Below are 10,780 nucleotides of genomic sequence, written 5' to 3' on the forward strand. Positions count from 1 at the left end.
TGTTCTCAGAGACAGAATGACTGATGAGAACTGCAGTACCTGCCTTGGGCGAGCTTTAGCACCCTGCCTGTCTCTATGTGGAAACTGCACTAATAGATTAAAAAATGCTCCCCTTGTCCGTCCGTCCACCCCCCCACCCACCCCCACCCCCCAGTGCAAAAGCTAAGATTATCATCCGATAGCGTCCCAGGCCTATAGAGACGCTTCCTGCATCTTGCTATGACCACCTCTGTGATGTACAGTGGGACATATTTCAGCCTTGCCTTAATTATGACTGCCTTTGTTCTATAAAACCAGGAAAACTGCTGCACTGAAACACGGGATTTAGGGTAACGTAAATCTGTGTTCCCAGGCCATAATCATTCAAACTGACTCCAAAATAAACTACCCTCCTATTCGCTTTAAAAAAGAAATCGCCTTACCTCTGTCTCCTGACTGTTAGTGAACTGGCCTCCAAACAGCGAGAGCAAAGACGTTATTTCCTGTATTGAAATCAGAGAAAATATACTTCGTTATCGTATGAGGCAGAAATGTCCCCCAAGGGCTCACATTTTTCACGTTAATGAACTTTGAACACTGGAGAATGTTTAGGAGTCCTTGGCTAAGTCCGTCACTAAGAGGCAGGCTTTGAGAATGATTCCCACGCGATTCCCACCTGTTTCTTGGTATGTGTTAAGAGAACATGCAGCTTCCTCATAGCCCTGCCTCAGCCACTCCACTGTGCCTCCAACTGGATTCTCTGAAGTCATGAGTCATAACAAAGTTCTGCTCTGTTGGGTCCCTTCTGACAAGTGACTGAAGTGCATCTTAAACCCTTTAAACTCAGTCTCCTAAGGAGAGCAAGGCTAATGATAGAAATAAGAGAGGAGGTGGACATCTACCTTAAGCATACAGGTGTTAGCGTCAGGCAATTCTAATATACAGCTTGGACATTTTGATAGTCCTAACTGTGGTTAGCAATCTCTGGGAAATTTTATACATGAGCTGCAAAAGAATTTCCTCAGAAACTCTTCTGTCCTGATTTGGGGAGGTGAAAAAAATTTTTTTTACAAATGTTACAGATTAGTAAATAAGATAATCAACTAATATAAAATGAATTATTAAACATGATTTGAAGATGTTCGGAAAATAAATAATTCGCTAGAGAACATAATTGTGAGTTCGAAACATGTAAGTGCATGGTTAACCTTTCAGTAAAGTAATATAACTAGAGAGGGCTAACAGTCTTGTTTGTTTATGAGATTGTCATATAACCAAGGCTGCCTTGACTTTTTTGGGGGTGGGGTGATATTTTATTGATTTACATTTCAAATGTTATCCCCTTTTCCAGTTCCCCTCTGCAAACCTGCTATCCCATCCTCCCTCCCCCTGCTTCTATAAGGGTGATCCCCCACCCACCCACCCACCCACTCCCGCCTCCTTGCCCTGGCATTCCCCTATACTGGGACATAGAGCCTTCCCAGGACCAGGGCCTCTCCTCCCATTGGTGTCCAATAAGGCCATCCTCTGCCACATATGCGGATGGAGCCATGGGTCCCTCCGTGTACTCTTTGGTTGGTGGTCAGTCCCTGGGAACTCTGGGGTGGTCTGGTTGGTTGATGTTGTTTTTCCTGTGGGGTTGCAAACCCTTCAGCTCCTTTAGTCCTTTCTTTGACTTCTCCATTTGGGGACCTCATGTTCAGTCCAATGGTTGGTGGCAAGCATCCACATCTGTATTGGTCAGGTGCTGGCAGAGTCTCTCAGGGGACAGCTATACCTCGCTCCTGTCAGTAAATACTTCTAGGCATCAGCAATAGTGTCTGGGTTTGGTGTCTGTATATGGGATGGAACCTCAGATGGGGCAGTCTCTGGATCTCCTTTCCTTCAATCCACACTCTGTCTCCATATTTCCTCCCTTGAGTATTTGAATAGTACTCCATTGTATAGATGCACCACATTTTCTGTATCCATTCCTCTGTTGAAGGTCATTGGGTTCTTTCCAGCTTCTGGATATTACAAAAAAAAGGCTGCTATGAACATAGTGAAGCATGTGTCCTTGTTATAATGTTGGAGCATCTTTTGGGTATATGCTCAGGAGTGGTATAGCTGGGTCCTCAGGTCCTATGTCCAATGTTCTGAGGAACCTCCAGACTGATTTCCAGAGTGGTTGGTTGTACCAGTTTGCAAACCCACCAACAATGGAGAAGTGTTCCTCTTTTTCCACATCCTTACCAGCATCTGTGATCACCTGAGTTTTTGATCTTAGTCATTCTGACTGGTGTGAGGTGAAATCTCAGTGTTGTTTTGATTTGCATTTCCCTGATGACTAAGGATGTTGAATATTTCTTTAGGTGCTTCTCAGCCATTTGGTATTCCTTAGTTGAGAATTCTTTGTTTAGCTTCATTTTTAATAGGGTGATTTGGCTCTCTGGAGTCTAACTTCTTGAGTTCTTTGTATATATTGGCTATGAGCCCTCTATCGGATGTAGGATTGGTAAAGATCTTTTCCCAATCTGTTGGTTGTTGTTTTTGTGCTATTGACCTTTGTCTGAGAGAAGCTTTACCTTGACCTCTTGATTCACCTGCCTCCATTTCCCAAATGCTGGAGGAGTGTACCACCATACCAGTCTAGAGTCAACATCTTAAATGTAACATGCATGTAATGAGGAAATCAGACCAAAGAATGCACACATTCTTCAAGCAGTAACTTTGTACTGAGAAACATGGGATGACTGCAGAAATACTTTGCTCTGTCATGCTGCCAAATTGTTTGCTTCAATAAGATACAGCAAGTAAACTAACTAAGTAGTAACTAAGAAGGTAAGTGTCTCCACTACTGTTTGCCAACACTCTCCTTCCCTCCCTTCCAGAAGGTTATTGCACCTTGACCACAGCCATCAGAAGAGAACAATACCACCAAGCTTCCCACTCCAAATCACCAAGAAAGGGAGATGTGAGCAACAAACGCCACCTCTGGTTCTCTTTTGGTATGCGTCAAGCTGTTTCTTGTACTAGAAGGCTATTCATTTTAGGAAGAGTTGGGTGTGAATGTAATGAAAATAAACTGCATAGAAATCATGGAATAAAAAGATGTGGAAGAGGTGGTGAGGGGTAAGTTCAATCCCAGCATGAGAATGGATCATAAACCCGTCCAGACTGTCAGAACATCAGTGAAGAAAGCCCAAGGGCTTTTACAACACAGGTTTGAATATGAGACATGAAACACAGGACTAAGGCTACAATTTGATGTTCAGATCTTGTGAATACTACCATGCCCTTTGACTCTCCAGTTCGTTATAGGTAAGTTACCATAGCGACCAGATGGGGTAGGACATCCACATGTAGAGATCAGCACAATCCAGATGGTGCCTGCAGCTCCGTCCTCTCCTTAGCTCTACTCCCCAGGTGCTCCCTTACTCTATCTTGTACACTTCCTTCGTACATTCTGATTGAGAGGCGTCTACCTTGTTTCCCTTTTCTCATTTTCTTATTTCCGTAGGGAGACATAACCTTCATCCTAACCACAAAGCACTATGCTCACTATTACCCATCCCTGCTCGGGAAACCCTCACTCTCTTATCTGACATGGTGCGTGCCTCCTTTCAGCTCTCCTTTAACGTCTGACTTCTGAGCATCTTTGAGCATTTTGAGCAACTTTTGGCCTACCACTTTTTTGTAAACTTGTGGGTATACTCACGTAAGTAAGGAAGGCCTGGTACCTACGGAGGCCAGAAGTATCCCCCACCCACCTACCCACCTGGGGTTACAAAGGGCTGTGGGCAGTATCCCGATACAGATGCGGGACATCAGATACAGGTCTTCTGGAGGAGCAGTGGTCCTTAACCACTGAGCCACCTCCTCAGTCCCAGTGGCTCACCACTTTTTGAGCATGAAGTAGAAGAAATCTCATCATTTCCAGGTTTTCTTGGGCCGAACAATAACAAATGTTTACCCTAACATAGACTTGTTCTCATCCCCTACACCCACGCTCTAACCCATTCCCTTCTTGCTCGCACTAGATTAGTTTCTTAATCATTTAATATTCCAACAGATGCTTACTAACTCCAGTCTTACTGCTCAAGTCTGTCCTTCATTCTACTGTCTGTTAAAAACCATCTAATTCTGCCTCTTTACTTCTAACCTGTTTAACTCCTCTTCCGGGTTAAACAGTGCTCAGTGTCTTCTCTGGTCCATCGACCTACTTCTGTTTACCACCCCGTTACATAACTGGTGACTAGTAATGGACAACAGTTTACACTTCTAAAGTACTTATTTCCTTAGCCCAGTTAACTAATGCTGTAGCTCCTGTCATCCCCACCCTGAAAGGCAACATCCCCCATTCATTAATGGACAAAGACTCCCTTTTTAAAGGCTCCCACTAAGTGCCCTTCATCGTTGCGCTTCACTAAGTTGACTATGCTCTCGCCTCTGCTAGTCCCCAGCCTAAGTAAACATTAAGCTCTTGAAGGGCAGAGCTGTCAGTCAGCGCACCCTCAGCATTCAGTGTACGCGACTCGAATGTTGTTTCTTGAGTAAATAAAGTTTTCTCCCAACTTCATCAAGTACCAACCCAAGCCTTCCATCGTGCCTGAACCTATTTTGACACTTCTCACTCCACCGAGCGACCCCATGGATGTCTCCGTCCCGAGTCGGGTCGGGTTCACCTGCTTTACTGCGGCGTCAGGCGCACGTGCAGAGGGTGGATGGCAGGGCACTGTCCCGGAGAAAGGCTGCCCGGGACTCGGAGCGGACAGCGGCCTCACCCCCGCCCAATCCAGGCGCGCGCAGCAGCCCGCGGAGACCCCTCCCCTAGCCGGCGCGTGCGGAGTGCGAGCCTCTGCGCCCGGCACCCCAGGACGGCTCACCGGCAGGCGGAACTCCAGGTGCTCCTGTGCCATGAGCAGCAGATAGCGATTCAAGGAGCCCGGCAGCGCCATTGCAGCTACTACGGTACGCCTGCGCGGCCTCCACCGGCCCGCCCCCTCCTCCCCCCCGGAGCTAAGTTTCCGCTGAGCCTCAGCCGGGAGCCGGAAACGGAAGCTAAACCAGAAACAGGTGGCACCTTCTAGGAAGGGGCATGACGGGGCGGAGCGAGAATCTAAGGTTCACAAAGCCTGTGGCTATCCTGGCGTGCTCCCCTTGTGAAAGGTGCATTGTTTTAAGGGGCAGACTGCGGTGATCCTGCGCAGTTCCCCAGTGATGCTCCACTTGGAGTGTTCTTCCGACTCCTCCCTCAGCTCTTCAACTCAAAACTGAACCGAAACTTCACTGTTAAGTGTAGGTAGACTCCTAATCGTTCAGGGTTCTGGGGCTCACTAGCTAGAACATTGAGTGTACTTTTAGTGATTATGCGAAACTTTTTCAAGAGCTGTCAAGGACCCACCTTGGTTTTCTCTGTGAGGAAACCAACAAAAAAAACCTTCCTCGGACTAGCATTCAGTAATTATGCTATGTTGTTACGGGCACACAGTCAATCCACAGTCAACTGTAGATTAAAAACATTGGCAGAAGCTACCCTAATTATTCACATGAGCCAAATGCCAAAAGAGTTTGTAAGATACATAGCTACCCATATATATGTTCCACAACTGTCATTTCTGTTAAAAGTACTGAACCCGGGGTTGGGGATTTAGCTCAGTGGTAGAGCGCTTGCCTAGGAAGCGCAAGGCTCTGGGTTCGGTCCCCAGCTCTGAAAAAAAAAAACAAAACTGAACCCTTTGTCCTGCTGAGACCTGTATTTGGGGGATTTTTGCATCCCACCTTGATAATTCACAGCATATAAAAGTATCCTATTTCTTCCAGCACCATATGCCAGAAACATGGTTGGGGTTTGTGATCAAGCCAGCCAGCACACAGTGATGACCCTTGTTAATCAAACCTCAGTTCCACCATTTGTTATCCCTAGGCTCTCAGCAAATTTCATAACATCTGTGTGCCTCTTTTTTTTTTTTTTTTGTATAAAGCTGGAATATTGCCTCCTACAGATAATAGCTACAATTACTAGGTGTAATAATATTCAAACTTCGATGTATAGTTTATTGCATGGGGCCAAAAAATAGCATTGGAAAAGGTTTTTTTTAATTGGGTATTTTTTTATTTACATTTCAAATGTTAACCCCTTTCCCAGTTTCCTGTCCATAAACGCCCTATCCCATCCCCTCTCCCCCAGCTTATATGAGGGTGTTCCAGTCCTGATGTTTCTGTATACTGGGGGATTGAGCCTTGGCAGGACCAAGGGCTTCTCCTCCCATTGATACTCAACAAGGTCATCCACTGCTACATATCAGCTGGAGCCATGGGTCTGTCCATGTGTACTCTTTGGATGGTGGTTTTGGTGCCTGGGAACTCTGGGGTGGTCTGGTTGGTTGATTTTGTGGTTCTTCCTATGAGGTTGCAAACCCCTTCAGCTTCATCAGTTCTTTCTCTAACTACTCCCTTGGGAAGCCTGTTCTCAGTTCTGTGGTTGGCTGGGAGCATCGGCCTCTGAATTTTTCAAGCTCTGGGAGAGCCTCCAGGAGACAGCTATATCAGGCTTCTGTCAGCATGCACTTCTTCAAATTAGCAATATTGTCTGCATTTGGTGGCTGTATAGGGGCTGGATCGCCAGGTGGGGCAGTCTCTGGATGGCCTTTCTCTGCTCCAAAATGTGTCTCTGTATTTCCTCCTGTGAATATTTTTGTTCCCCATTCTAAGAAGGCCTGAGTCCTCCTCACTTTGGTCGTCATTCTATTTAAGCTTAAGCTTCTTAACATGAAGGGGTGTTGAATTTTTTCAAATGCTTTCTCAGCATCTAATGAGATGATCATGTGGGGTTTTTTTCTTTCAGTTTGTTTATATAGTAGATTACATTGATGAATTTCCAGATATTGAACTATCCCTGCATCCCTAGGATAAAGCCTAATTGATCATGATGGATGATCATTTTGATGTGTTCTTGGATTCGTTTTGCAAGAATTTTATTAATTTCGCATCAATATTCATAAGGGAAATTGGTCTGAAGTTTTCTTTCTTTGTTCAGTCTTTGTGTGGTTTAGGTGTAAGTGTAAGCGTGTCAACATAGAAGGAATTGGGTAATGTTCCTTCTGTTTCTATTTTGTGGAATAGTTTGGAGAGTATTGGTATTAGGTCTTCTGATAGAATTCTGCACTAAACCCATCTGGTCCTGGTCTTTGGTCTTGTTGTTGTTGTTGTTGTTGTTGTTGTTGTTGTTGTGAGACTTTTAATGACTGCTTCTCTTTCTTTAGGAGTTATGGGACTGGTTAGATGGTTTATCTTATCCTGATTTAACTTTGGTACCTGGTATCTGTCTAGAAAATTGTCCATTTCATCCAGAATTTCCAGTTTTGTTGAATATAGGCTTTTGTAGTAGGATCTGAAGACTTTTTTTAATTTTCTCAGTTTCTGTTGTTATGTCTCCCTTTTCATTTCTGATTTTGGTAATTTGAATACCCTCTCTTTGCCCCTCTGGTTAGTCTGGCTAAGGGTTTATCTATCTTGTTGATTTTCTCAAAGAACCAGCTCCTAGTTTTGTTGATTCTTCATATAGTCCTTTTTGTTTCTACTTGGTTGATCCCAGCCCTGAGTTTGATTATTTCCTGTTGTCTACTCCTCTTGGGAGTATTTGCTTTTTGTTCTAGAGGTTTCAGGTGTGCTGTCAAGCTGCTAGTGTATGCTCTCTCCAGTTTCTTTCTGCAGGCACTCAGAGCTATGAGTTTTCCTCTTAGCACTGCTTTCATTGTGTGCCATAAGTTTGGGTAGGTTGTGCCTTTATTTTCATTAAATTCTAAAAAGTGTAATTTCCTTCCTTTTTCTTCCTTGACCAAGTTATCATTGAGTAGAGCATTGTTCAGCTTCCATGTGCTCAGCTTCTATGTGGGCTTTCTGTTGTTTTTGTTGTTATTGAAGACCAGCCTTAGTCCATGGTGATCTGGTAGGATGCATGAGATTATTTCTATCTTATTGTATCTGTTGAGGCCTGTTCTGTGACTGATTATACGGTCAATTTCGGAGAGGGTACCTGTACTGGGTAGTTTTGTGAGTCAACTTGACATGGGCTGTGGAAATGCCTTAATAAGATTCACTCAACTAGTGATCAAGGGGGAAGGACCCACTGTGGGTGGTGTCATCCCTGGGCTGGTACTCTTGGGTTCTATAAGAAAGCAAGCTGAGCAACCCAGGGGAAGCAAGCCAGTAAGTAACATCCCTCCATGGCCTCTGCATCAGCTCCTGCTTCCTGACCTGCTTGAGTTCCAGTCCTGAGTTCTTTGGTGATGAACAGCAATGTGGAAGTAAGCTGAATAAACCCTTTCCTCCCCAACTTGCTTCTTGGTCATCATGTTTGTGCAGGAATAGAAACTCTGACTAAGACAGTAGCATGAGGTGGTGAGAAGAAGGTATATTATTTTGTTTGAGGATGAAAGGTTGTATAGATATGTTAAATCCATTTGGTTCATAACTTCAGTTAGTTCTCTGTGTCTCTGTTTGGTTCTGTTTCCATGATCTCTCCATTGATTAGAGTAGGGTGTTGAAGTCTCCCACTATTGTTGTATGAGGTATTATGAGTGCTTTGAACTTTAGTAAGGTTTCTTTTATGAATGTAGGTGCCCTTTCATTTCAAGCAATTGAGAGTTTATCTTGGTGGATTTTTCCTTTGATGAATATGAAGTGTTCTTATCTTTTTTATAACTTTTGTTTGAAAGTTGATTTTATTCACTATTAGAATGGCTACTACAGCTTGTTTCTTGGGACCATTTGCTTGGAAAATTGTTTTCCAGCATTTTACTCTGAGGAAGTAATTGTCTTTGTCACTGAGGTGTGTTTCCTGTATGCAGCAAAATACTGGGTCCTGTTTACATATCCAGTCTCTTAGTCTATGTCTTCTTATTGGGGAGTTGAGTTCACTGATGTTGAGAGATATTAGGGACCAATGATTGTTGTTTCCTGTAGTTTTTGTTATTAGAGGTGGAATTATGCTTGTGTGGCTATCTTCTTTTAGGTTAGTTGAAACAAGATTACTTTCTTGGTTTTTCTAGGGTGTAGCTTGCCTCCTTATATTGGGCTTTACCTTCATTATCCTTTGTAGTGCTGGATTTGTAGAAAGATATTGTGTAAATTTGGTTTTGTCATGGAATATCTTGGTTTCTCTATCTATGTTAATTGAGTTTGGCTGGATATAGTAGCCTGGGTTGGCATTTGTGTTCTCATAGGGTCTGTATGACATCTGCCCAGGATCTTCTAGCTTTCATAGTCTCTGTTGAGAAGTTTGGTGTAATTCTGATAGATCTGCCTTTTTATGTTACTTGACCTTTTTCCCTTATTGCGTTTAATATTCTTTGTTTTGTGCATTTGGTGTTTTGACTATTATGTGACAGGAGGAATTTCTTTTCTGGTCCAGTCTATTTGGAGTTCTGTATGCTTCTTATGTTTACAGGCATTTCTTTCTTTAGGTTAGGGAAGTTTTCTTCTATAATTTTGTTGAAGATATTTACTGGCCCTTTAAGTTATGAATCTTTGCTCTCTTCTATACCTATGATCCTTAGGTTTTGTCTTCTCAGTGTATCCTGGATTTCCTGGATGTTTTGGGTTAGGAGCTTTTTGTGTTTTGCATTTTCTTTGATGGTTGTGTCAATGTTTTCTATGGTATCTTCCACCCCTGAGATTCTCTCTTTTATTCTATTGGTAATGCTTCCATCTATGACTCCTGATCTCTTTCCTAGGTTTGCTATCTCCAGGGTTTTCTCCCCTTTGTGATGTCTTTATTGTTTTCTATTTCCATTTTTAGATCCTGGATGGTTTTGTTCAATTCCTTCACCTGCTTGGTTGATTTTTTTTTCCTCTTTAAGAGTTTCTACCTGTTTACCTGTATTGTCCTGTATTTCTTTAAGTGACTTATTTATGTCGTTCTTAAAGTCCTCTAACATCTTCATGAGTTGCTTTTCCAGTGTTTGGGGGTATCCAGGACTTGCTGTGGTGGGGGGATTGGGTTCTGATGATGCCAAGTGGCCTAGGTTTCTGTTGCTTTTGCCCTTGCCTCTCGCCCCCTACTTATCTCTGGTGTTACCTGGTCTTGCTGTCTCTGACAGTGGCTTGTCCCTCCTGTAAGCCTGTGTGCCAGCACTACTGGGAGACCAGCTCTCTCCCTGTGGGATCTGGGTACAGGGTCAGCTCAGGGCGGAGGCAGAAATCCGAAGGATCTTGCCCCAGACTGCTCCTCAGTTCCTGTGTTCTGAGGGCTCCGTGCAGGCCCCTCAGAGCAGAAGTGGTGGTCTTACTTGTGCTCTCAGGTGTGTCAGCGCTCCTGGGAGACCAGCTTTCTGCCAGTGGGATCTTGATACAGAGAGCTGTGGTACAGGGTCAGCTCTGGGTGCAGGTGGATACCCCGAAAGCTCTTTTGTTGTTTTTCTAATGAGATTTTCTGGTTTTTTTTTTTTTTTTTGTTTTTTTTTTTTGGGGTTTGGGGACCCAGGGCCTTGCGCTTCCTAGGCAAGGGCTCTACCACTGAGCTAAATCCCCAACCCGATTTTCTGTTTTTAAAAAGAGAAATTTGCCTTTGTTAGTGTTGCTCAAATCCTTTCGGGGGCGTGGTGGGGGGAGGCAATGTAAGCAACAGCTACCATGCCTGCCAAAATCCCAAGTACAAAAAAGGCACAGGCTATGGGTGCTCTGACCTCAACAAGCTACACCTGAAAAGCTTTACCCAGCAGTGAGGAGGGATTACCTGTAGCAAGGAGATGGACATATTGGACTTCCTAGCATTCCTACTCTCTGGTGTAGTACCTACAAACCAGCTACAAGGACTTTC

The sequence above is a fragment of the Rattus rattus genome, chromosome 2 (genome assembly GCF_011064425.1).
Source record: "Rattus rattus isolate New Zealand chromosome 2, Rrattus_CSIRO_v1, whole genome shotgun sequence".
NCBI classification, from domain to species: domain Eukaryota; kingdom Metazoa; phylum Chordata; class Mammalia; order Rodentia; family Muridae; genus Rattus; species Rattus rattus.